At 38.5% G+C, this 23,899-nt stretch overlaps 1 long non-coding RNA gene and 1 pseudogene across 2 annotated transcripts in view; both read left to right on the forward strand.

The window, feature by feature from the left end:
- The window catches only part of LOC103350742 (uncharacterized), a 40,308-nt gene extending 21,161 nt beyond the window's left edge, over positions 1 to 19,147 (forward strand). The window contains exon 4 of one of the 2 annotated variants that reach the window (XR_007909154.2): positions 18,078 to 19,147. This is a non-coding gene — a long non-coding RNA (uncharacterized lncRNA). The remainder of the gene's footprint in view (positions 1 to 18,077) is intronic. The other variant, XR_007909155.2, reaches the window with a different exon arrangement.
- A 3,644-nt stretch (positions 19,148 to 22,791) lies between these two features.
- Positions 22,792 to 23,378, forward strand: LOC100346476 (transmembrane protein 216-like; annotated as a pseudogene).
- Positions 23,379 to 23,899: the final 521 nt, after the last annotated feature.

Below are 23,899 nucleotides of genomic sequence, written 5' to 3' on the forward strand. Positions count from 1 at the left end.
ATTGAGTGTAAAACCATAAGAATCTGATTCTATTTTAGTAAGCCAGATATTAAGGAGATATGCAAACATATAAAAGAGCATCACACTTCTTGATATTTTTATTTTGGAAAATAGATTTAGTTTTTGTGAAAACTTTTCACTTATGCTGAAATTGATGTTTTACCGTGGCTATTAAATAAATTACATGATAAAAACTTCTAAATTTTTTATTATTCTTATCCTTGTTAAATAATGATAGCTGTAACCTACAAAAATTAAAGTCTTTGAAGTCCTCAATAATTTTAAACAGTGTAATTTCTTCAATTATATTTTATTATATTTTAATACAACCCATTAAAATGCTTTTTAATATAGTGTAGAATAGTTTAATATATTACATCATTTATTTAATTCAACAGTATTTTGTATTTCTCAGCAGCGACCATAACTAGAAAAATCTAGTTTAAGGTCTTATACTGAGGAATTTTGAAAAGATCAACACTACTTTCCAGGGATTTTTTCAACTTTATATTTGATGGTGAAAAAAAAAATTCCTTGAAACAAGTCAATCAGAATCCTGGATAAACTTCTTTCACGTTAACGTTTGATTTCACACGTAACTAAAGGTAACTCTCTCAGAAGAAAAATAGACGATCAGTGTCAGGATCAGGCAGAGGCTGGTTGGCCCTCACAGAGGATGTGCAAGGAGCGTGGCCTTTAAAGACCACTTGAGGCCCTGGGCACCTGTGAGATTGCGAGTTGTTATGAAGATGACTCACACAACCTGGACCCTTGAAGGACATAATCTGGGATAAAAGTGTGAACTTCATTAAAGTCGCTACATTTGGAAATGGACGTAGCAAAGGAATTTTATATCATCCTTGGCTCCAAAGGCAAAACAAAACAAAACAAACAAACAAACAAACAAAAACTTCCCTGAGTCTATCTCCAAAGGCCTGCTTTAATAAAGTCTGGAATTTAAATTTGCAGTTTTCCTGGTCTCAAAAAATTACTACAAAATGTGTTCCCCAAAGTGGTATGGTTCCAAAAAGTGTGAAGGATGCAAATCCAAAGCTTTTCTGTAGAGATAAATCATCAGGCTGCCATTCCAGGTTTCTTGTAGATATAACCAGTTGAAACATCATTTGCCAGTCCAGTTACAAATTACACAAAGAAAAAATCCACAGGGAACTCAGAGTCAACAGAAAACAAATGGCAGAAATATATTCCTAATATGGTCAAATGAGAGATTTATCAGGCATACTGTACAAAGTTATATATTAAATGATAGAAAATAAAAAAGAAATTAAACACATGGAGATAAGATATTGTCCAAAAATACCTAGCAATTCTAAATAATATACAAATATAATTGTCAGAAATAAAAAATATATAATGATGACTAAAAATCTAGAGGCAAAGATTACCTTAAATGGATTTTTAAAAGCATAATGAAATAGAGTATCTCTATGAGAAAATTACTGCAAATGTAGTACAATCAGGGAAAATAAGAGGGAAAAGAAAAACAGGTGTCATGAAACTCAAAATGGAAGGACCGACATATATGAATTAGGCATAAGAGAAAAGAATAGGAAAAGGCAATACTCATAGACATAATCATCAAGAATTTTCTTTAAACAACGGAAGTCATGATTCCTCAAGGCCAAGAAACACAATGAATGTCAATGTGGTTTACAAAACCAAATTCTTTATTAACCCTAAATACCTTGTTGTGAAAATGTTGGTCACCAGTTACAAAGAGATCTCAGGAATAATAAAACAGGAAAGATAGATTCTCAACAGTAACACTGAAGTCCAACAGCACAATAACATTTTTAAAATCTAAAGAGGAAATAACTATCAAATTAGCATTTTATATTCAGCTAACATAGCTTAAAATTGAGACTAAGTAAAGATATGGGCAATTTAGCACAAACAAATCTCAAGAGAAAGCATTTACGATAAGGGGCTGGCATTATGGCATAGCAGGTAAAGCTGTGGCCTACGACACTGACATCCCATATGGCACTGGTTTGAGTCCTGGCTGCTCCACTTCTGATCCCTGCTAATGTGCCTGAGAAAGCAATGGAAGATGGCCGAAGTCCAGGAGCCCTGCACCCGTGTGGCAGACCCAGAAGAAGCTCTTGGTCCCTGGTCCCTGGCTTGGGTCTGATCTGAGAATTGAACAAGTAGATGGAAGATCTCTCTCCCACTCACTCTTTGCCTCTCTCTCTCTCTCTCTCTAACTGTGCCTTTCAAATAAATAAAAAGAAATCTTTAAAAAAAGAAATGTAGGGCAAATAAAATTGAAAAATGAAAAAAATACAGAATTACCAAATTGGTTATTATGAACCTAAGCAAGGATTGAATATATTTAAACATATACTATAAAGCAGAGAACTGTAAACCCATAGCAGTAATGAACAATGGATTTTTAAAAAAAGATTTACTCATTCATTTATTTGAGAGATAGATTTATAGACCTAGAGAAGGAGAGACAGAGAGAAAGGTCTTCCATCCATTGGTTCACTCCCCAAATGGCCACAAAGGCCAGAGCTGGACCATTCCAAAGCCAGGAGCCAGGAGCCAGGAGCCAGAAGCTTCTTCTGGCCCCAACAATGGATTTTTTTTAATGTTAGGCTAAGTGCCAAGGGAAACTTGAGGATTCAAAAGCTCCTTTATTGTTTGAGAGACAAATTAATTTTAGACACAGTTATCTCTGGTTTTTTGGTGTTTTTTTCTTTAAGATTTTATTTATTTGAGAGGCAGAGTTGCAGACAGAGAGAGACAGAGACAGAGAAAAAGGTCTTCCATCTGCTGGTTCACTCCCCAGATGGCCACAATGGCCAGAGCTGGTCCTATCCGAAGCCAACAGCTTCTTCTGGGTCTCCCACTTGTGTGCAGAGGCCCAAACATTTGGGTCACTTCCGCTGCCTTCCCAGGTCATAAGCAGAGAGCTGGATTGGAAGAAGAGTAGCCAGGACACTAATCAGCACCTATATCGGATGCTGGCGCCCAAGGTGAAGGAGGCTCAGCCCACTACACGACAGCACAGGCCCCTACTCTGTTCTCTCTCAATATCAATATTTTAAGAAAAGCAAACTAGAGAACAGAAATAGAACATGTAACTACTATAGCAAGTACTGAGGGGACTAAAGAGATCAATAAATAAAACTTGATTAACTCAAAGGAAGTTAGAATAAAATGAATATGGAAAAGTAAGTAAATAGGAAGAATAAAATAAGATAATCAAAATAAAATACGATATAATTCTTATCACAATGAATATAAACAAACTTGCCAGATTATTTATAAAACAGTTATAAAATTGGACCATTAAAATATATGTGCTGTTGAAAAGAGAATACTCAAAAACTAACCACAGAATAGATTTTTTTTAAGATTTTATTTATTTGAGAGGTAGAGTTACAGACAGTGAGAGGGAGAGACAGAGAGAAAGTTCTTCCATGCTCTAGTTCACTCCCTAGATGGTCTCAACAGCCAGAGCTTCACCAATCCAAAACCAGGAGCCAGAAGCTTCCTCTGGACTCCCCATGTGAGTGCAGGGGCCCAAGGACTTGGGCCATCTTCTACTGCTTTCCCAGGCCATAGTAAAGAGCTGGATCAGAAGAGGAGCATCAGGGGCTAGAACTGGTGCCTATATTGGATGCTGGTGCCACAGCAGAGGATTAACCTACTGTGCCACAGCACCAGCCCCAATAAATATTTTAAATGAGAAAATATAAAGTAAATCTTAAAAAGAAAACTAGAGAAGCAATATTACACTAGACAAAGATACGTGTTCAGTTTTAAAAGATTTTTAAGAGATTTTATAAATTGTTTCTTTATAATGAAATAAATTCAACAAAAAGATTAACAATAGAAATGTATAAAAACATGTATATTTAAAATATGCAAAGCAAATATAGACTAAAATAAGGTACTGATTAATTCAAATATGGTGGAACATTTTAGCATATCTTTCGTCAGATGAACAGAACATGGAAAGAGCAAGTAAGTTTGATTTGATAGAGATATAGCTATACATACCTATATTAGATAGAAAGACAATCTACAGTTTATCTAGAAGATGCCTGTTTTATTCACGCACACTTGAAACATTAACACAATTGACAGAAATATTAGACCATAGGAAGGGAGCATTTAGGGAAGCGTTTAAGGCCCAGGTATCCCATCCCAGATTCCCTGGATTTGATTTTGGGCTCTGACCCCTGACTCCTGACTCCTGCTTGTGCTATCACTCTGCCTCCCATGGCCCACATTAGCAGGAAGCTGGAATCAAGAGCCAGAACCAAGAATTGAACTCAAGCACTTGAATGTGGGACATGGGCATCCAAATCTATGTCTCAGCTGCTAGGCCAACCACTCAGTCCAGGATGCATAGTATTTAGTGGTGCAAACTTGGAATTTTTTTTCAAATCAGAAATAAGAAAAGAGCATCTGTTTTCAGTGATTCTATATGCATTTTGCCCAGAGGTTCTAGCCAATGTCATATAAAAGCAAAACTAAAAACTATGACGTACAGATTAAAAAGGAAGAAAAATAATTATTTTCATTCTCAGACATTATGCTTTATACTTTGTTTGCTTACCAGAACAACAACAACAAAAACTTAGCAAAGTTGCTTGATATAAAATCAAGATTGAAAATATAATTGCTAATTTTCAATTGTGATTGAGTTGATTTTATTGTAATAATGCTTTTGCTTATAATTGTAAATTATGGAAAAAATTTTAATGCAGCATCTTTTGGAGAGAGACGAAAATGAGAAAAATTTGGATCAATCTCAAAATTTAAAAGATGGAAAGTTTATGGAGAAAAGTAGCATTTATGTGAATTCTGTCCAGGAGCACTCTTTTATGCAGTATATGGAACTAAATTGGAAAGATACAATCTCATACAATGATCTCCTGTTGTCTCTCCTTGAAGATATCTTCTTTGGATTTTGGGCTCTGTGGCTAATTGAAATCTCAGCTCTATAATGATCTTGTAAATTTATGATAATGTACTTTATCTGATTTTTTCTTGGTGTTAGCGAAGAGCAACATTCTTTCCAGCTCTCTGCAACACAGGTTTGCTCCCAACTTCACATTCCGATAAATCCATGCCCAGGTACTAGCATGCTGATATTCAGCCCAGCTTTCAAATGGGGTCAGACTTCAGAAGTTGGCTGAATTTTGCCCACAGATATTTTCATTTAACGCTGTTTTTAGGTGAAGTTCATTAGTGTCCATTGATGTGTTCAGTTGTATGAGTATGCCAAGCATTTGCATCCAAATGTCATGAGTTGTTTCCATTGATAAACACAAAATAGGATAGGTACATGTACAGTTAATTCCCCTGTATATATAATTCTATAGAGTTGCAACTTAAATATGAAGTTGCTGTCTTCAGGAATATGTATGTTCAACTCCAGGAGATAATGCTAAGTAGTTTTCCAAATTCCTTGTATCAATGTTGTTCATCTGTGTGATTTACTCCATGTCTTCTTTACCAGCATGGGGAAACTTTGTAATTCTAAGCCATTCTGCTTAGTGGAATCTGCTAACTACTATTTGAATTTTCCATATGATAAATATGGTAGAAACTCGTTCACATGTGTACTGCCCACCTAGCTCTTCTAATACTTTAAAATATTGTCTAACACCTCTAATTTAGTTTTCTACTGGCTTATCTGTATTTTTCTTTTTAAAAATTTATTTTAACTTTAGTTGAAAGGCAGAGAGACAAAGAGCCTCCATCTACTAGTTCACTCCATAAACGCCCACGATAGCCAGGGCTGGCACAGGCCAAAACCAGCAGCTCACATTTAAGTTCAGGTCTCTCATTTGAGTCGTAGAAACTCACCTGATGCCTCCTAAAATACATATTAGCAGGAAGCTGGAATTGGAAGCAGAGGCAGAACTCAAACGCAGGCACTCTGACGTAAAATGTGAGCTCCCAAGAGGCATCTCAACTGCTATTCCAAACACCTGCCTCTATATTTTTCTTATTAGCCACATTTGCAGTGTCTTCTCTTACTCCTTGCCTGTGTCACTGCCTTAATGGTATTATTGGATGAAGAGCATTTTAATGTAGTGCTATTTATTGATATCTTTGTTCTGTTTAAAGATAATTTCTCTACACTCGTAGTTATCAAGGTGTTTTACTTTCTACAAGTTTACTATTGTCATGTTCATGTTAGTATCTATCAACTATGCAGAATGGATTTTTGTATCTATTGTGAGCTAAGCATCCAACCTTTTTCTACTAAATGCATATTCAATTGTTCTATTAGAATACAGTGAAAATAATCCTTTCCTCCTGTCTCTTTGGACTCATTTTTTTTTTCACAAATTAAGTGTCCACATCTATGAATATTATCTTATAGGATTCCTCATCTGTTAAATCTATTTTTTAAGATTGGTTTATATATTTGAGAGGCAGACTTACAGAGAGAGAGAGACACAGATCTTTCATCTACTAGTTCACTCCCCAAATGACCACATGGCCAGGGATGGAACAGGCCAAAGCCAGGAGCCAGGAGCTTCTTCTGGGTGTCCCACGTGGATGGTAGGGGCACAGGCACTTAGACCATCTTCCTGCAGCTTTCCCAAGACTGTGAGCAATGAGATGGATCAGAAGTGGAACAACCAGGACACAAAGAAACACCCATATGGCATGCCAGCTTCCCAGCCTAAGGCTTTACCTGCAATGCCACAACACTGGCACCAAACTGAAATTTTTTTTTACTGTTTTTAAATCATTAAAACACTGTTTAAATTACAATAAGTTTTGTAAGTCTTGACATTGAGTGATATGTGTTCTTCCATGTTAGTCTCCACTAAAGAATATCTCAGGTATTTTTAGACATTTACATTTCAATATAAATTTTAGACTCAGCTTGTTAAGTTACATTTTTCAATATTTTCTGCAATTTTTATTGGTTGATTTTAAGAATCTTCTGCCTTGATTTTCAGGAAATTTGTTGTGATGTTTCTACATATGGCATTCTGTGCATTTAACCTTCAGATCCACTATGCTTGATAAATATGTAGCTATAAAGTTTTCATCAGGTTTGCAAATTTGTCAGCCTTTATCTCTGAATGTTGATTCTTCCCAATGTTCTCTCCTCTCCTTCTAGATCATAAATTGCAAATGTGAAGGTAGTTCAAAATTTGTGACATTGGAATGAAAAGATAACTTTATTTTGGCACAAAAATGTTTGAAACATGTAGGGTCTTCAAAAATTCATGAAAACATTAAAATACATATTATGAAAAATATGCAACAACTTCAAAATTAATTCTCTTTCACAGATTGTGCCTCTGGTGTCATGCCACAAAAGTCACAGCCGAACCCAGTGTCACTTAGAGTTTTTCCTATGTTGTCTACTAGTGATTTTATAATTTTGCATTTAGCACTCAGGGATGTGAATGCATTTTGAGTCCATTGTTGTGAAGGATGTAAAGGCTGTGACTAGATTAATTTTTTGTGTAGATGTTCAATTGTTGCAGTATGATTTGCTGCTTTTTCCAAGATTAATAGTATTTATGTGGGTCTATTTTTAGATTCTCTATTTTAATTCATTGATCTAATTGTCTATTTTTTCATCAATATCATACTATATTGATGACTCTAGCTCTGTGGCAAGTCTTAAAGCCAGTAGTGTAAGTTCTCTGATTCCATTCTTTTTTTTTTTTTTCAACATTGTCTTGGCAATTATGAGTCTTTTGCCACTCCAAATAAACTTTGGAATCAGTTTGTCAATATCTGCCAAATAACTTGAATTTGGTTAAGATTTCATTGAAAATATGGATAAAATTGGGAAGAACTAAAATGTTTTTATTTATTTATTTATTTGACAGATAGAGTTATAGACCGAGAGAGAGACAGAGAGAAAGGTCTTTCTTCTATTGGTTCACTCCCCAAATGGCCGCTACAGCTGGCGCTGTGCCGATCCGAAGCCAAGAGCCAGGTGCTTCTTCCTGGTCTCCCATGTGGGTGCAGGGGCCCAAGGACTTGGGCCATCCTCCACTGCTTTCCCCAGCCACAGCAGAGAGCTGGACTGGAAGAGGAGCAGCCAGGACTAGAACCTGGTACTCATACGGGATGCCAGCGCTGCAGGCGGAGGATTAACCAAATGAGCCATGGTGCCAGCCCAGAACTAAAATCTTGACATACTCACCTTGAGTCTTCATAGTTGTTCTTTGCTTTCTTTAATCAGAATTCCACAGGTTTTCTCACATAGATCTTGCATATAGTTTATTCTGTTTGCACCTAAATATTTCATTTTAGGGGGTGCTATTAAAAGTGGAATTGTGTATTTAAGCAAATTCCACCTGTTCATTCTTGATATGCAGAAAAGTGATTAACTTTATTTTAACATTGCATCTTGCAACCTTTGATCAATTTTAATACCATGAATTTGTTGCCAGTTCTGTAGCGTTTTCTACACAGAAGATCTTGCAATCAATCTATGGACAAAGCCATTTTATTTATTCCTTCCTACTTTGTGTACTTTTGTTCCCATCTTTTGTCTTAATGTATTAGGAAGAACTTCTAGAACAAGTTTGAAATGCAATGTTTACAGAAGACAATCTTGTCTTGTTCTTAGGGAAGGTCTCAAATTTCACACCATTAATTATAATGTAGTTTTGGGCTTTTGCAGATATTTTGAATGAAGACAATGAAAGTCACTTTTATTTTCCGGAGTGTATTTTTTAAATCAAGAGTGCTGATAATACCAACAATCCTGCCATGTCTCAGTATGATGGTTCCTCTGTCTGTTTAAATTTTATTTTTAGCCTGATAGTATGTCTCTGATTCTTACCTTGTGACCCAAGCATGATGTCCTGGTTAAAACGACTGCTGTAAGTAGACTTCTAGTAAAATGGTGATAAGTTATAGAGGGAGAGGAAATCTTCTACCCGTAGAGTCCCTGTGACTGGGTTTCAAACTTTTAGCAAGTTTGTGTGTCTTGCCACCAGACTCATCAGTGCTTCTGAATGTTTTCCTCCTTTCTGTCTGCGCTTGGCTGCAGTAGGGAACTTCTGTCCTGTCACATGGAAAGATACTGAGGGCTGCAACTTGGCATTTTTCTTCTCCAAGGTCAGTTGAGCTGCAGCAGGTTAGGCATTGGTGTTGACTAGCTTATCTTGAAGGAAGACTTGTTAAGAACAGAGTGCATGGCACATTTCTTATGGTTTCTTTGCCCTCTACCTGTCAGAAGCATGGGAGGAATTTTCCATCATTACCTATGAGAACTTGGTCAAGACCCTGGAAGTAAACCTCACCAAAGTGTTGAGGCCTCCCTGTGATTGGGTCTGTCTGGAATCACTCTCAAACTAAAGAGCTCACTAATTACAGCTCATATGTTTCTACCCTGGTGTTGTATCCATGCATGTTTCTGTTTCGATGTTATTTTCTGAGGCCATGTGTTTGTCCTGTGGCTTTACTTCTCTTACGGATCTAAGTTCCTTTAAGTTGTTCCACTCTACTTGTTGTTAGGAAAGAAACAAAATCTCTAAGCTTCTTATACCTGCCTGACATAAAACTAGAGGTCTTCTTGCTGCCTTTTTTAAAATTAATGCGGTTTACCTTTAAGCAGTTCTGTTTGAATTTTTTTTAAAAAAGATTGATTGTATTTATTTGAAAGGCAAAGTGACAAAGAGAGAAGGATAAACACACATATAGAGAAAAGGAGAGAGAGAAAGGTGTCTTCCATGCTCTGGTTCACTCCCCCAAATACCCACAATGGCCAGGGCTGGGACAGGCCAAAGCCAGGAGCCTGGAACTCCATCTGATTCTCCCTCTTGAGTGGCAGGTGTCCAAGTACTTGGGCCATCTTCTATGAGTTTCCCCGTGCTTTGGCAGGGTGCTGGATCAGAAGCAAGGCATCTGGGACATGAACCAGTGCTCTGATATGGGATGCCAGAGTTATGTATGTTGGCTTAACCTGCTGTAACACAACACTGGCCCCTGTTTGAACCGATTTGAAGCTAGTCTTCAGTTTTGTAAAATTTTCTCTAGTTCTGGTTATCAATCCCTCCTAAAATATCCTCTTCCAGTCACTGAGTTGAAATTCAGAGATTTTACCAGAACCCCTTCTCCCTGGAGAATGCTAGATTTTAATTTTTGTCCCTGTCTCACTCCTAGGATCATGAGCTTTGCTTAGTTTCTTGGCCTCTTGGCCACTTTCTATACGGTTTCTCCTCTACTCTTCTTCAATTATAGTCACCTCTTTGGAATATGAACAAATACATGTGATTTGACAAATGCTTTAAGGCACAGAACTATGCCAGATATTGGGCCTGTTAAATCTCTCTGTTTCTCCCAGATCTTACCCTCCTAGGTTTTTACTTTCTATTAGCTGTTCAATAGATTCCAGTTTTTCTACTTGTTTTGTTTCATTTTGTTTTATTTCCGGGGTTTATTATTTTTTATAATAACAAGAACTTACAAAATTGGAGGAGAAGCTGAGAAACTTAGATTCTAAAAGATGAAATTAGAAAATCAGAGAAAAGGCACTGCCCAGCTCTCCTGACGCAGGTGTTTCCAGGTTCTTGCAGCGGCAAAGTGAAAAGGAGCACAAGAGAGGTCAGTGGAGGTTGTTTCTTCTGGATCTGCTGGGGAACTTAGGGTCATGACTGGTCATTACGACCAGTCATCATGAAGAAGACGTAGACATCAGAGGAGGAGGAGGACAAAGCCTAAGTTGGAAAACAGTGACATCTCTGTGTCTCTTCTCACCATAGTGAGTCTCAACAACCTTCACAGCAAAAAGGTGCTATCTCACTTTGACCTTCTAAATCTCACACAAATTTCTCTTTTAACCAACTCTAAATGCAACCATTAAGGGAAGGAGATTCTGGTAAACAATTCTAGCCTAGCCACACTGAAACAGTACAAAACCACTGGAGATATGGCAAGCCAAAACTCAAATATCCAGCAGATATTCTGAAAGATGCTGAAGTTCACATTATGTCAGAAAAACACAATTTGAATATACAATGAGATACTATTTCATATGAATGTAATTAGAGAAATTTGCAAGTGGTAAGGAGGGTCATATATTCCTGGTAGATTGTAGATTGGTTTAGTTAGGTTAAAATAGATTTGGGGAAGTAGGCATTGGGCATGATTGTTAAGTGGCCATGTAGGATGCCTGCATCCCATAGCAGAGTGCCTGATTTGAGTACAGGCTTCTCCACTCCCAATCCAGCTTATTGTTAATGTGTACCCTTGTAGGTAACAGTGATGGATCAAATACTTGAGTCCCTGCCACCCATGTAGCAGACTCACCCTGAATTCTGGGCTCCTTGGCTTAAATTTGACCCAGTCCTGGTTGTTGTGGCCATTTAAGGATTAAACCAAACAGATGGATGACTTCTCTCTTCCTCTCTTTCAAATAAAATGAAAATAAATATTTTAAAAACAAATTTGAAGTAGCAAACAAAATTGAAGATGTGCATAACTTTTAACCTAGTGATTCTTCTACAAAGTATACAGCATCTACAAATATATGCATGAAAAAGTTAACCAAACTATTCAACGTAGTATTGATTTTAACAGCTAAATAAATAAATAAATATGCAAAAGAAAATTAGATGTCTGTTAGTGGGACTTTAGATAGACATTGATGTATTCATAAAATTCTATAAAATAGTTAAAATGAAAGCACTAGACTAAATGTATGCAAACACATAACTCTTAAAAACAATGTTGAAAAACTAAGTAGCTAAAGAATATGACTTCAGTAGCTTTTCTATAAGATATGCAAAATAACATTACTTATACTGATGGAATTCATGCATATGTATTAGACATATAAATATTCAGAAGAATTATGCTAGATTCAGAGGCCTGCAATAAAGGAGTGCTCACAGTAGCCTTTGATTGTCTTTGTAATGATTTATTCCTTATACTTGGTGTTGACTGCATGGGTGCTTCTTTTATTATCCCAATACTTCTTTTTGTCTCTAAATTTATTTCTTCATTGCTGAAAAAAGAAACTTTATCTTGCCATATATATTTCTTTCCACCTGCCCACAAAGGTAGTTCATCATCCTTACATATTTCACAGGCCTGAGCAGCTTCCAAACTTTAATTCTTGTCCACTTTATTCAGAGGTTTTCTTTCTTTTTATATGAAATTAGCCATGGTCATTGAATATGTTTTGAAGCATGATTAAGACCAAGCTCCATTTATATATTTATTTATTGAGAGGTTGAGTGACAGAGAGAGAAAGAGTGAGAGAGAGAAAAGACTCATCTGCTGCTTCACTCCCCAAATACCTAGAAAGTCCCCTGACTGGGGCTGGAACTTGGAGCCAGTAACTCAATCCAGGTCTCCTCTGTGGGTGACAGGAACCCAGTTTACTCATGCCCACCACTGCCTTCCAGGGTATTCATTAACAGGAAGCCAACGTCAGGAACTGAAACCAGGAATAAAATCCAGATACTCCTATTTAATCACTAGGCCAAATATCCTCCTGCTGAGCTCTGTTTTTTTAATTTCAAAATATTCTCTCTGGTACTTTTACATTATGAAATAAATTTAGTAACTTGTGATATGCCTTATTTTAAAATTGTTTTAAATAAAAAGAAAGTGGCATTTACTCAAAAGGATGTAAATGATTTATACCTTTTATTTCAAAACTTGGAATACTTACTGACATTCTGGGTGGTAAGTGGAAAGACAGACCTGATCAGGCTCCTTCATTTTAGAGAATCAGCTAAGGCAGGAGAGGGGGAGGGGTATAATACAGAGGAGAGGAGCAAGTGGAAGGAACCCAAGCTTTAGAAGACAATGTAGTGGAAGGGAAGAAACAAAGACGTTAGCAAGATTGGTATGGATGGTGTGAAATGGCCTTTCTACAAAGCACCTGAAATATTCAGTTCATTCACTAATTCGCAAAATACCAACTGATGCTGAAACTTGGAGGTAACAGCTGAGGGAGATGGTATTCACATTAGGGTTTGGCATGACAAAGATCTAGAAGAACACACAGGAACTCTGAGGCACAGAGAAACATGAGGAAATGCAACAAGGAAAGACCAAGTTTGGAAAGAGCTTTGAACTATTATTAGCTGTACGAGTACAAACCAGACCAGGCATATTCAAATTGGCAAAAGATAGGGAACACCATGGTTGATATTTCCATTACATTAAAATACATTTAAAACAGGCTGACCTTTTCCCATTCCCTTCAGTACAGTTGGTAACTAAAATTTAATTACAGTGTTTCGTATGAGAATAGTTAGTTCAAAGCAACCAGATTCAAATAATACATTTATTGTATATATTCTGTGAAAGCCTTAACCAAAGAAAAATAATAGTATTCTACTCAAGGAAAATATGTATTAAAGACAAAATCACATATCAATTTAATTTTTATAGCTAGATATGAATTGATACTGGTTTGATTACTTTTGGCAAATAGGCACATTTTTGTCTTTCCTTTCTCAAATACAGATGCTAATATGTAAGTGTTACTAATAGAGGCAACAACTTGTAGATAAATCATGTAATACTTTTGCAGATTTTTACTAAAAATTTTACACTCTGCTTTTATATTTCAACATTAAAAGTTCATGTTGAAGAGAATTTTCATTTAAATAATTGACTTCATATATTCTTATAAACTAACTAGCCAGTTTTAATAATTATACTTTATTTAAAGTTTAAAGTGTTTGTTTTTAGAAAATATGGTTTTAGAAATAAGATTTGTTTCTTTTGAAATAGTAAGGGGCTGGTTTGTGGCACAGTGGATTAAGCTGCCTATTGGGATGCCTGCATTCTACACTGAAATAGAGGTTTGAGTCCTGGCTACTAAGTTTCTGATCCAACTTCCCTTCAATGGATCTAGGAATCAGGGGATGATGACTCAAGTACTCGCGTTCTCACTGCCCAGGTGGGAGACCCAGATGGATTTCCAGGTCCCTGGCTTGACCTGAGCTAGCCCTGGCTGTTGCAACCTTCTGGGGAGTAAACCAGCAGCAGATCTCTCCCTCTCTCTCTCTCTCTGTCTCTGACATTCTTCCTTCCAAATAAATACATGATTAAAAAAATAGAATTGTACTATGCTAGCACCATGATTTTCTTAACATTAAGAAGCAAAAATAATATTCTTTCTTTATAAGCCCCTTGCTGGCACTGAAAATGGTCTTAAAGTAGTTTTCAGTGAGAGATGGAGAAAGTTGAACTTTAATTTTCTCGACTGTAAATTTTTTACTAAGCAATGGAAACTTCGATCAGAAGTTTCACGGATGGTGAAAGTTAGAATAAAGCGACTTAGTAGTTAAAAGGATAAAATGCTGTGGAGTCAAGGCCTGTGATTTAAAGCAACCACTTGGGGGCAGTCATTTAGCCTAGCAGTTAACAAACTGGGTATCTATATCCAGCTCTGGCTCCTGACATCTGATGAAGATCCTGGGAGGCAGAGGTAACAGCTCAAGCAATTGAATTGCTGCCACAAACATTGGAGAACTGAGTTGTGTCCCCAGCTCCTGACTACAGCCTTGCTGAGCACTGCCTAGGTATTTGGGAGGGGAACCACCACATGGGAGTTCTCTCTCCCTCTCTCTCTCTCTCTCTCTCTCCCTGCTCTTTCCCTCTCAAATTTAAAAATTTTTTTGAAAACACTAGTTGGCAATTTTGTAAATTTAGGTCAATTGCTTATCATCTCTGTGCCTCAATTTCTCTAACAGGAGAATATAAAGATACTTCTTCTGGAAGATTGGTCACTAAATGAGTTCAGTTATGTCGAATTCTCAACAGGATGCCTGATGCATATTATAAGTTGAGAATTGTTAGCTCTTATATTGTTCCTAAATGATGTAGGTAAATACAGCCATCACATCACAGGTGTTGGACAAGCCCAGGCTGCCACTGCTTCTGATACAGCAGTGTATCTGGATCAACCCAAGCCTGGGACAAGCCAGGCTGCCTGGCTGGGTGATTGGCTGCTTTGTGACTTGCTGAATTCAGCTTTTCCACACCTCTCTTTCCTTATTTGACAGTGAGAGTTTAGACAAACGAATTTTTTAATTTCTTTTGTTTGTTTAAGCTTTTTAAGGAATTTATTGACTGATTAGGTTAAATGTGTGATAATTACAACACAATTCTCATCAAGTCTCATGTTAATGTGATATTAATACAAAGAGAACAGACTCAATGAAGCTCATAGGTAACAATTCTAAGAATATAATGATACTTTATTTCCTGCCTCCCTTTCTTTCTTTCTCTTCAGTTTTTGAGACAACATATTTTAGTTTACATTATAGTCAAATGTTTCATACTTGACTAAATAAAGTGTTCAACAACTAAAAAGTAAAAAGACCACTGTTTAGCAGGAGTATAGGCAGGGGCTTTAAACAATAATCAAATTAAAAGTTGTAGATTACACTCATATACAGTAAATTTCAAAACAATCACAGATTAGTAAAACTATAGTTGTATATCATTCTTAACCATTTGTTTAACAAAGGCATAAAACAAAAAAGTTTAGCAAAGCTATATTTACAGCAATACTGATAGACAAAGACATTTCTTTCTGGTTTTGTTTTGGTTTGGGTTTTTTTTTTCTCTTTTTTAATTTTAGCTCCCACATAAAATGGAGAACATGAGATATTTGTCTTTCCTGTCTGGCTTATTTCAATCAATATGATGTTCTCCAGTTGATTTCTTTTTAAAAATTTCTAACTTATTGATTTTCATTTTGTTTAAAAGAGAGAAAGAGGCAAAAAGATGTAGACCTTCCATCTGTGGTTCACTCCTAAATGTCCACAACAGCCAGGGATGCATCAGGGCTAAAACAGGAGCCAGGAACTTAAATGGATGACAGGGACCAAAGTACTTGAGCCATCACTGGCTGCCTCCAAGGATGCACCAGCAGGAAGGCTATGCTAAACACTCATGCCTAGACAAGGGCATTTCATTTCTATTGTTCTAATCCAATCCTAATAATCACTCATTCAATATTATTTTGAGAATAGGCCCGTGATATCAAATAGGAAGATATAGATTCACAAATTAAAGTAGTTCTCAAAAGATAGAACAAGGAGCTTACGGGAATTTATTGTGAGAAATTAATTTAATAACATTTTCTAGTATAAGAACAGATTATGATATAATTGAAAGAGTTCTCTGCTCCTCTTCCAATCCAGCTCTCTGCTATGGACTGGGAAAGCAGTGGAGGATGGCCCAAGTGCTTGGGCCCCTGCACCCGTGTGGGAGACCCAGAAGAAGCTCCTGGCTCCTGGCTTCAGATTGGCACAGCTCCAGCCATCGTGGCCAATTGGGGAGTGAACCAGTGGATGGAAGACCTCTCTCTCTCTCTCTCTCTGCCTCTCCTTCTCTCTGTGTGTAACTCTGACTTTCAAATAAATAAAATAAATCTTAAAAAAAAAAAAAGGAAAGTAAACCTAACTTTGCTAATTGTGTAGTGGTATGCCACAAGTATACCAAAAACCAAAATCAAAACAGAGAAAAGGAAGAGCTGGTGAGAACATGGAGCAGCAAGAGTTTTCTATGAATGCTGAGGAGTGGATAAATAAGCAGTTACAGCCACTTTGGAAAGCTGTTTAGCAGTGTTAACTCAACTTGATCATACACATACCTAATAATTCAGCAGTTTTCACTCCTATGCTTATACCCAAAATAAATGCACACACATGCATACCAAATGACAATATCAATTATATTCACTGTAGTATTATGGATAATTGTTCCAAACTGTAAACAACCAAAATGCTCATCCACAATAAAATATTAAAATGAATAGACATACATAGTAATATTACTCAGCAATGAAAATGAAAAGTCTGAGCAATACATAAAAAAATAATACCTTGAGTGGAAATAGATACCATGTGTTCAAGTTCCATTTCTGTGAACTTAAAACTGACAAAAATGTATTCACAGTGTGTAAGTTCCAAGAGTGGTTACTCCTAGGGAAAAGGAGCCACAGGGCCCACGCTGTGGCATAGTTGGTAAAGCCACTGCCTACATCACTGGCATCCCCTATGGGCATCAGTTAAAGCCCAGGCTGCTCCACTTCGAATTCAGCTCCTTGTTAATGTGCCTAGGAAAGCAGTGAAAGACGACTCAGCTCATGGGAGACTCGAATGAAGCTCCTGGCTCCAGGCTTCAACCTGGCCCAGCCAGGGCTGTTGCTGCCATTTGGGGAGTAACTAGCAGCTGGAAGATCTCTCTGTGTGTCTCTTCCTCTCTCTTTTTCTGTAACTCTGCCTTTCAAATAAATGAATAAATCTTGTTTAAAAAATAATGGTTTTGGCCGGCGCCGCGGCTCACTAGGCTAATCCTCCACCTTGCAGCGCCGGCACACCGGGTTCTGGTCCCGGTCGGGGCGCCAGATTCTGTCCCGGTTGCCCCTCTTCCAGGCCAGCTCTCTGCTGTGGCCAGGGAGTGCAGTGGAGGATGGCCCAAGTCCTTGGGCCCTGCACCCCATGGGAGACCGGGAGAAGCACTTGGCTCCTGTCATCGCATTAGCGCGATGCGCCGGCTGTAGCGTGCCGGCCGCGGCGGCCATTGGAGGTTGAACCCACGGCAAAAGGGAAGACCTTTCTCTCTGTCTCTCTCTCTCACTGTCTACTCTGCCTGTCAAAAAAAAAAAAATGTAATAATGGTTTGAGAGTTTACCGGTATCTCTAGCTGGGCTAGCTGATCTCCCATCAGGGATGGGAAATATTTAAAAAAAAAAGAGGAAAGGGGGCTTTCCATTTCTCAAATATTTTTTTTAAAGATAAGTTTATTTTGGTGCAAAAAATTGTAGTCCATGGGTAGTTTTTTTTTAATAATACAAATTTTCCATGAACTTATACTCTTAGAGTTCAAAATTTTGTACCAAAATAAGAATTTTTAAATTCCATTTTCCATGAACTTTTTGGGAGCCTTCATATGTCCCAGGACTGATCTAGTAAATAGCAGACTGATTAGTTCCGTGGACTATATGGACTGGGCATGAAACAATGGGCCACGGGAAAAACCATGACTTTACTGCCATCACTCCATCATTTACTACCTGTAGAACTAATATACTCAATCTTTCTGATATTGTTTTCTTATTTCTAAAGGAGAAAATTGGAGTTCCCGTTGGTGTTCTTTCCGGATCTCCTTTATGTCGCATCTGAGCACCATCCCCCGTGCTGTATCCACTGGAATGACCCTCTTCACAGAACTGCCTGCAGTCTTGACAAAACCAAACGAACGAAAAGCCTCCAGCTTTCCTCAGAGATCTTAGCCAACGTCTTATAAGGATAGAAAGGGCCAGCTCCTTGTGTCAGAGGAATCCAGCTGTGGGGTGCTGTTCCTGCACAGCACTTTTCTGTGCGATTAGACAGAAGCTGATGACCAGTAGAGACGACTCCCCTGCTGAGTTTCTATTTCCTGTCTTGCTCTGCTTCCTTATGCACCCCCTTCTCCCTGGAGATACTCCCTCAGTAATCATTGGAAAATAACTTCCATTTCAGGCTTTACTTCTAGTTAGCTGAAGACAAAACTCCATCTAATATGAGAAAAAAAGGGACAAATATATACATATATGAAACATTTTATGAACTGTAGACTACTACAAAATTTTTAAATATGTAAAATTATAAAGCAAGTAAAGAGATCAGTGTTTTTATTCCTTTCTCCTAAAACTACCACCTTTTGGGAACTTGACTACTTGTCCCTTCTTTCTCAAATGTCAACATAAGAAACTAACAAATGCAGTCAGCCCTACTTATCTTTGGGTTCTCCATCCACAAATTCGACTAAACTCATTCAAAAATATCCAGGAAATATTGTGTCTGTATGAATATGTATAAACTTTTGTGTGCTGTTCTCCTAAACAATGTAGTATTACAATTTTCATGAAATTTACATTGTACTAAGTATTATAAATAATAAACGATTGAAAGTACACAGGAAGAAATGTGTCAATTACAGTACTATGTATTATGTAGATTATCAATACTGTGCCATTTTTTGTAAGGGGCATGAGCGTCTGCAAATTTTAGTATCCACTAGGAGTCCTGGAACCAATCCTACAATGATATGGAGGGATGACTGTACGTTTATAACTGGGTTACTAGGCCAGTGAGCCAAAGTCTTGTGGCCTTGAGATCATGAGTCATACAAGAGTCTGAAAAGAAAACACAGTGAATGTGATTAGACTGCCTTGGTTGTAGTGGCTTAGTCTGGGTGAATATATTTCACTAACTTAGAGGTATTTGATGCTTTTTTCCTTGAGTACCTCCAAAATAACTTTAATTATATTTTAGTTGTAAAGTTTTGAATTGAGAGTTTATTAAACATAATTGCTAATTTCCAGCATATTGTATATTGCACTTGCAGGTTAACTATTTTTAATCAAAATATTAGCATGGCAAATTTAACTTAGAGAAAATGTCTGCCAAAAAGCTTAGTTGGAAAAGCCAATTTTTGATTCTGAAACCGATAATCTAAAGTTGACTTTTCTATAGAAAAATAAACCACTGATTTTGCTTTTAAATTCCAAAAAAAAAAAAACCCACACATGTAAATACATGTCTACTATTCTGAATTCTGACACACACAAGGAACTCATGGTTCTCGGGAGGCAGATACAGTCACAGGAGGCTAGGCATCAGTCTGTGACTAGACAAGAAAAGACACTTTCCATTCCACTGCTTTGCTTGATGCCTTCCTGCATTTAGCGTCTTGTGACACTCCCTCAGCATCAGGTCTCAAATAGTCCGTGTTGGGACTCTGAAGGTTTTCACACCCTGTGCCATCCTGCTTTCTGGTGAGTAAGGGGAAGGCAGAGGGCTCTGAGAATAGAACAGCAGGATTGGAGAAGTCACAGGTCATACGCAACCCTGACATGTCCGCTTTAAGCAAAATTCTGAACTTTAAGTGTTGTGCTCTGGGTGCCATCTGGAAGGCCTTCTTTTTTTCCTAGGGCTGTGCCTATCACCACTGCAGCTCTGTGTCACCCTCGTTCAGCCAGGACTCCGGGACTCAGTAAGGCACCCCTACGCCAGCCTCCCAGGCAGAGTCCACAGAGAATATTTGGTACTCTTAGTTTCCTCTAACATTGGAGACCTTCTTTTTAAAAGCAGTTTCAGGTTCATGGCAAAATTGAGAGGAAGGTATAGAGATTTCCCATAGGCTTCTTGCCTCTACACATGCATAACCACCCCATTATCAATATTCCCCACCAAGGCCGGCGCCGCGGCTCACTAGGCTAATCCTCTGCCTTGCGGCGCCGGCACACTGGGTTCTAGTCCCGGTTGGGGTGCCGGATTCTGTCCCTGTTGCCCCTCTTCCAGGTCAGCTCTCTGCTATGGCCTGGGAAGGCAGTGGAGGATGGCCCAAGTGCTCGGGCCCTTCACCCCATGGGAGACCAGGAGAAGCACCTGGCTCCTGCCATCGGATCAGCAAGGTGCGCTGGCCGCAGCACGTCGGCTGCGGTGGCCATTGGAGGGTGAACCAATGGCAAAGGAAGACCTTTCTCTCTGTCTCTCTCTCTCTCACTGTTCACTCTGCCTGTCAAAAAAAAAAAAAATTTTTCCCCACCAAGATGGTACTTTTGTTATAACTGATGAACCTACATTGAAATGTCATCATCACCCAAAGTACAGTCGTGCTTTACAATAGAGATCACTCTTGATGTTGCGTATTCTAGGGATTTGAAAATGTATAATGACACATATCATTAGGATAGTATTTTTATTTTAGGATTTTCATTGCCCTAAAAATTCTGTGCTCTACATTTTAATCCCTCCCCTGCCCCTTAACTCCTGCAAGCCACTGATATTTTATAGTTTCCATACTCTTACCTCTTCTAGAACATTGTATAGTCGGGATCATACAGTCCATAGTGTCTCTCACTACATAATGTTTCTTCGTGTCTTTTCATGGTTTGAGAGCCATTTCTTTTTAAAGCTAAGTAATATTTCATTGTCTGGATATACTATAGTTTATTTATCCATTCGCTTACTGAAGGGCTCCTTGGTTTCTTCCAAATTTTGGCAGTTGCAAATAAATCCTCTTTATTACTTACCATATTTTGGTGGCCTATGACAGAAATTCAACCTAACTTTGGTATAAAGTATTTATGAACCCCAAGGGCCGTCATTTGGCTGTGCCTGAGGAACATAAATGGTGAAGGAATGGGGTCATCTGACCATGAAACCACATCTTACCAGTTCCTGGGGTGGTAAGTGCATTGTGAAGGACGCAGAAGAAGAGTTTGAAGTGACATAAGAAGTAATACAGTATTTTCATTGCATCCCTTCAGCACATGATCTGGTCATTTTTCTTGCACCATCAGCCTTCTAATCCAAGTGGTTTGCTATGTCACCAGCAGACACTCCCAGTGCTCTCACCCACAGCCTCTCTGACCTTCCCCTTTCCATGCACAGCACTCCTGTTTGCTTTCACTTGCATCTCAGAACAATGTTCTTAGGTCTCCGGGGCCTTTGCCTGCATGTGGGGAGAGTTGGAAGTGCCTAGTAATTCACATCTCCAGCAGTAGTCTTCACCAGTGACTTATAGGGTTATACAAGGGTATTTCAAAAAGTTTCTGGAAAATGGAATTTTAATTTGGTGAGACATTCTTAAAAATGTATGGCCTTTTCATAATATGCCTTTGCCATGAACATTTTGAAGACTTCAGGTGCCTGGTCCATAATGGGAACAGTTCTGAGGTGACTTGTGTCTCCAGATACCCTCCATGTGATTGAGCCAAAGTCCCCATGTTTGTGGATCTTTCCTGGACATCTCCCACTTGATTGGCTTCCTGCCCTTCCCTGTCACTTTGCCTACTTCCCTACTTGTTTCTCCTTGAAATGTTCTTTAATAAATTATAGGAGTCTTTATCTCAGGATTTACATATGGAAATCCAACCTTGGATACCTGGCTATCCATTTTGATTATCTACATAGTAGGTATATTTAGCAGAATAGAAATTTTCCATTCAGGCCATGAGTGAGGAAAGTAAAATAAAATTTGACCCTGAGAATTAAGTCAAGAAATTTTATATTTTAAGGTATATGTATTAAGGTATGTGTGTGTGTGCATGTACTTATGAGATAAACAAAAAAGTCAGAGATGGTTATATTAAAAAGACATTCGTTCATGCTATTTAGCACAACTTATGAACTTGAATTAAAAAAAAGAAAAAGAGGGGCTGGTGCTGTGGCGCAGGAGGTTAAAGCCCTGGCCTGAAGCACCAGCATCCCATATGGGTGCCAGTTCTAATCCCATATGGGCACCGGTTCTTGTCCTGGCTGTTCCTCTTCCGATCCAGCTCTCTGCTATGGCCTGGGAAAGCAGTAGAGGATGGCCCAAGTCCTTGGGCTCCTGCACCCACTTGGAAGACCCAGAAGAAACTCCTGGCTCCTGGCTTCAGATCAGTGCAGCTCCGGCCATTGCAACCATCTGGGGAGTGAACCAGTGGATGGAAGACCTCTCTCTCTCTGTCTCTACCTCTCTCTGTAACACTTTCAAATAAATAAAATAAATCTTTAAAAAAAGAAAAAACACTGTAGGTATCAGTTAAGGTTGAAAACAGAACAAATGTGAGTGTGTGCATGTGTGTATGCACTTTAAAAGATTTGTGGGGGAGGGGGATAAAGATAGCACCCTGAGATGAGATTCGGGAGGTAAACAGTTGTCATCAGCCTTACTAGAAATCCTGTTCTTTTTGAATGGGTGATATTATGCTACCTATTTGCTGCCAGAATTCTTCTTATTCCTATATGAAAGTCTCCTGCTACCATATCCAACAGTCAGTCTAGCACTGGATGTGGTGATGTGGTGATGCTCCTCCTTTGTCTTGGAATTGAAGTGATTCAGCTGTTTTTGTTACAAGGGGAATCCTCTGCCAATGAAAGATAGCACTTGGTGTTATTGGGCCTTGGCCTTCCTATCTACTATGACGGCCTCTCATTGCCTCCTGCTACCCCACCTTCATGCTTCTCTTGAAAGCCATCATGAATGGCATCTTGCTCTTCCTGTGTGGCTCAGAGCTGCTGCCTGATCTGCTTGTCCTGGCTACTCTCTGCACTGTGGACAGGATTTCAAGTACACAAATTTCAGCCGGCAGCCCAGCAAGCTGACACCACGTGTGATTCTGGGGCTTTAGCTACACCAGGGAGAAGTGGTGAGTCATATGGTCCTGGGAAAGATCTTACAGGTTTTCTTCAGTACAGAGATTTGGGCAACTGTCCCAGCATAAGGCCAGTGGGCACCGTAGTCTGCACCAGGGCCATCAGCCCAGGAGAGTCTTAAATGCTACAATTTAGGGAGTGACAAGGACAGCACCATCCTGGCCTTTCTCAGAACAGCACACTGCGGACTTCAAGTTCTCTTTGATCATCATGCCCAGAGCATCGTATATGGACCATTGTAGGCTCCTTCCAGAAGGACCCGAGCTGCATGCCTCCTGTGTGCGCTGTGCCCCATGCTGATGGATTTGCAGAGTGATGCAGAGCCTCTGACCCTGTTCCTCCTGAACTGTTTTAAGTAGTTCACAGTGCCATTTGTCTATGCTGATCATGAAACAAACATAATTTTACATGAAATATGTCTTTCCTGTGGTGGGAAAATCAAAGATATAAGGAATGGGCTTACAAGATGGTGGAAGCTAGTAAGTCTAACATAAGTGGGGCAACGTGGGGCAAGGCCAGCTGACTGGAATCCCAGGCAGGAATTGTGGCTGTAGGCTTGAAGCAGAATTTCTTTCCCCTTTGCAGACTTCGGCTTTTGCTGTTAAGGTTGTCAACTGATTCAGTGAGGCTGATTCATACTACTATTATGATTTATTTTTGCTCTGTTTCTTAAAATTTTAATTAACACATAGTAATTGAACATACTACTGAGATTCAAAGCATTTTTTAAAAAAAATATTTATTTACTAATTTACTCA

This window comes from Oryctolagus cuniculus, chromosome 8 (genome assembly GCF_964237555.1).
Source record: "Oryctolagus cuniculus chromosome 8, mOryCun1.1, whole genome shotgun sequence".
Lineage (NCBI taxonomy): Eukaryota > Metazoa > Chordata > Mammalia > Lagomorpha > Leporidae > Oryctolagus > Oryctolagus cuniculus.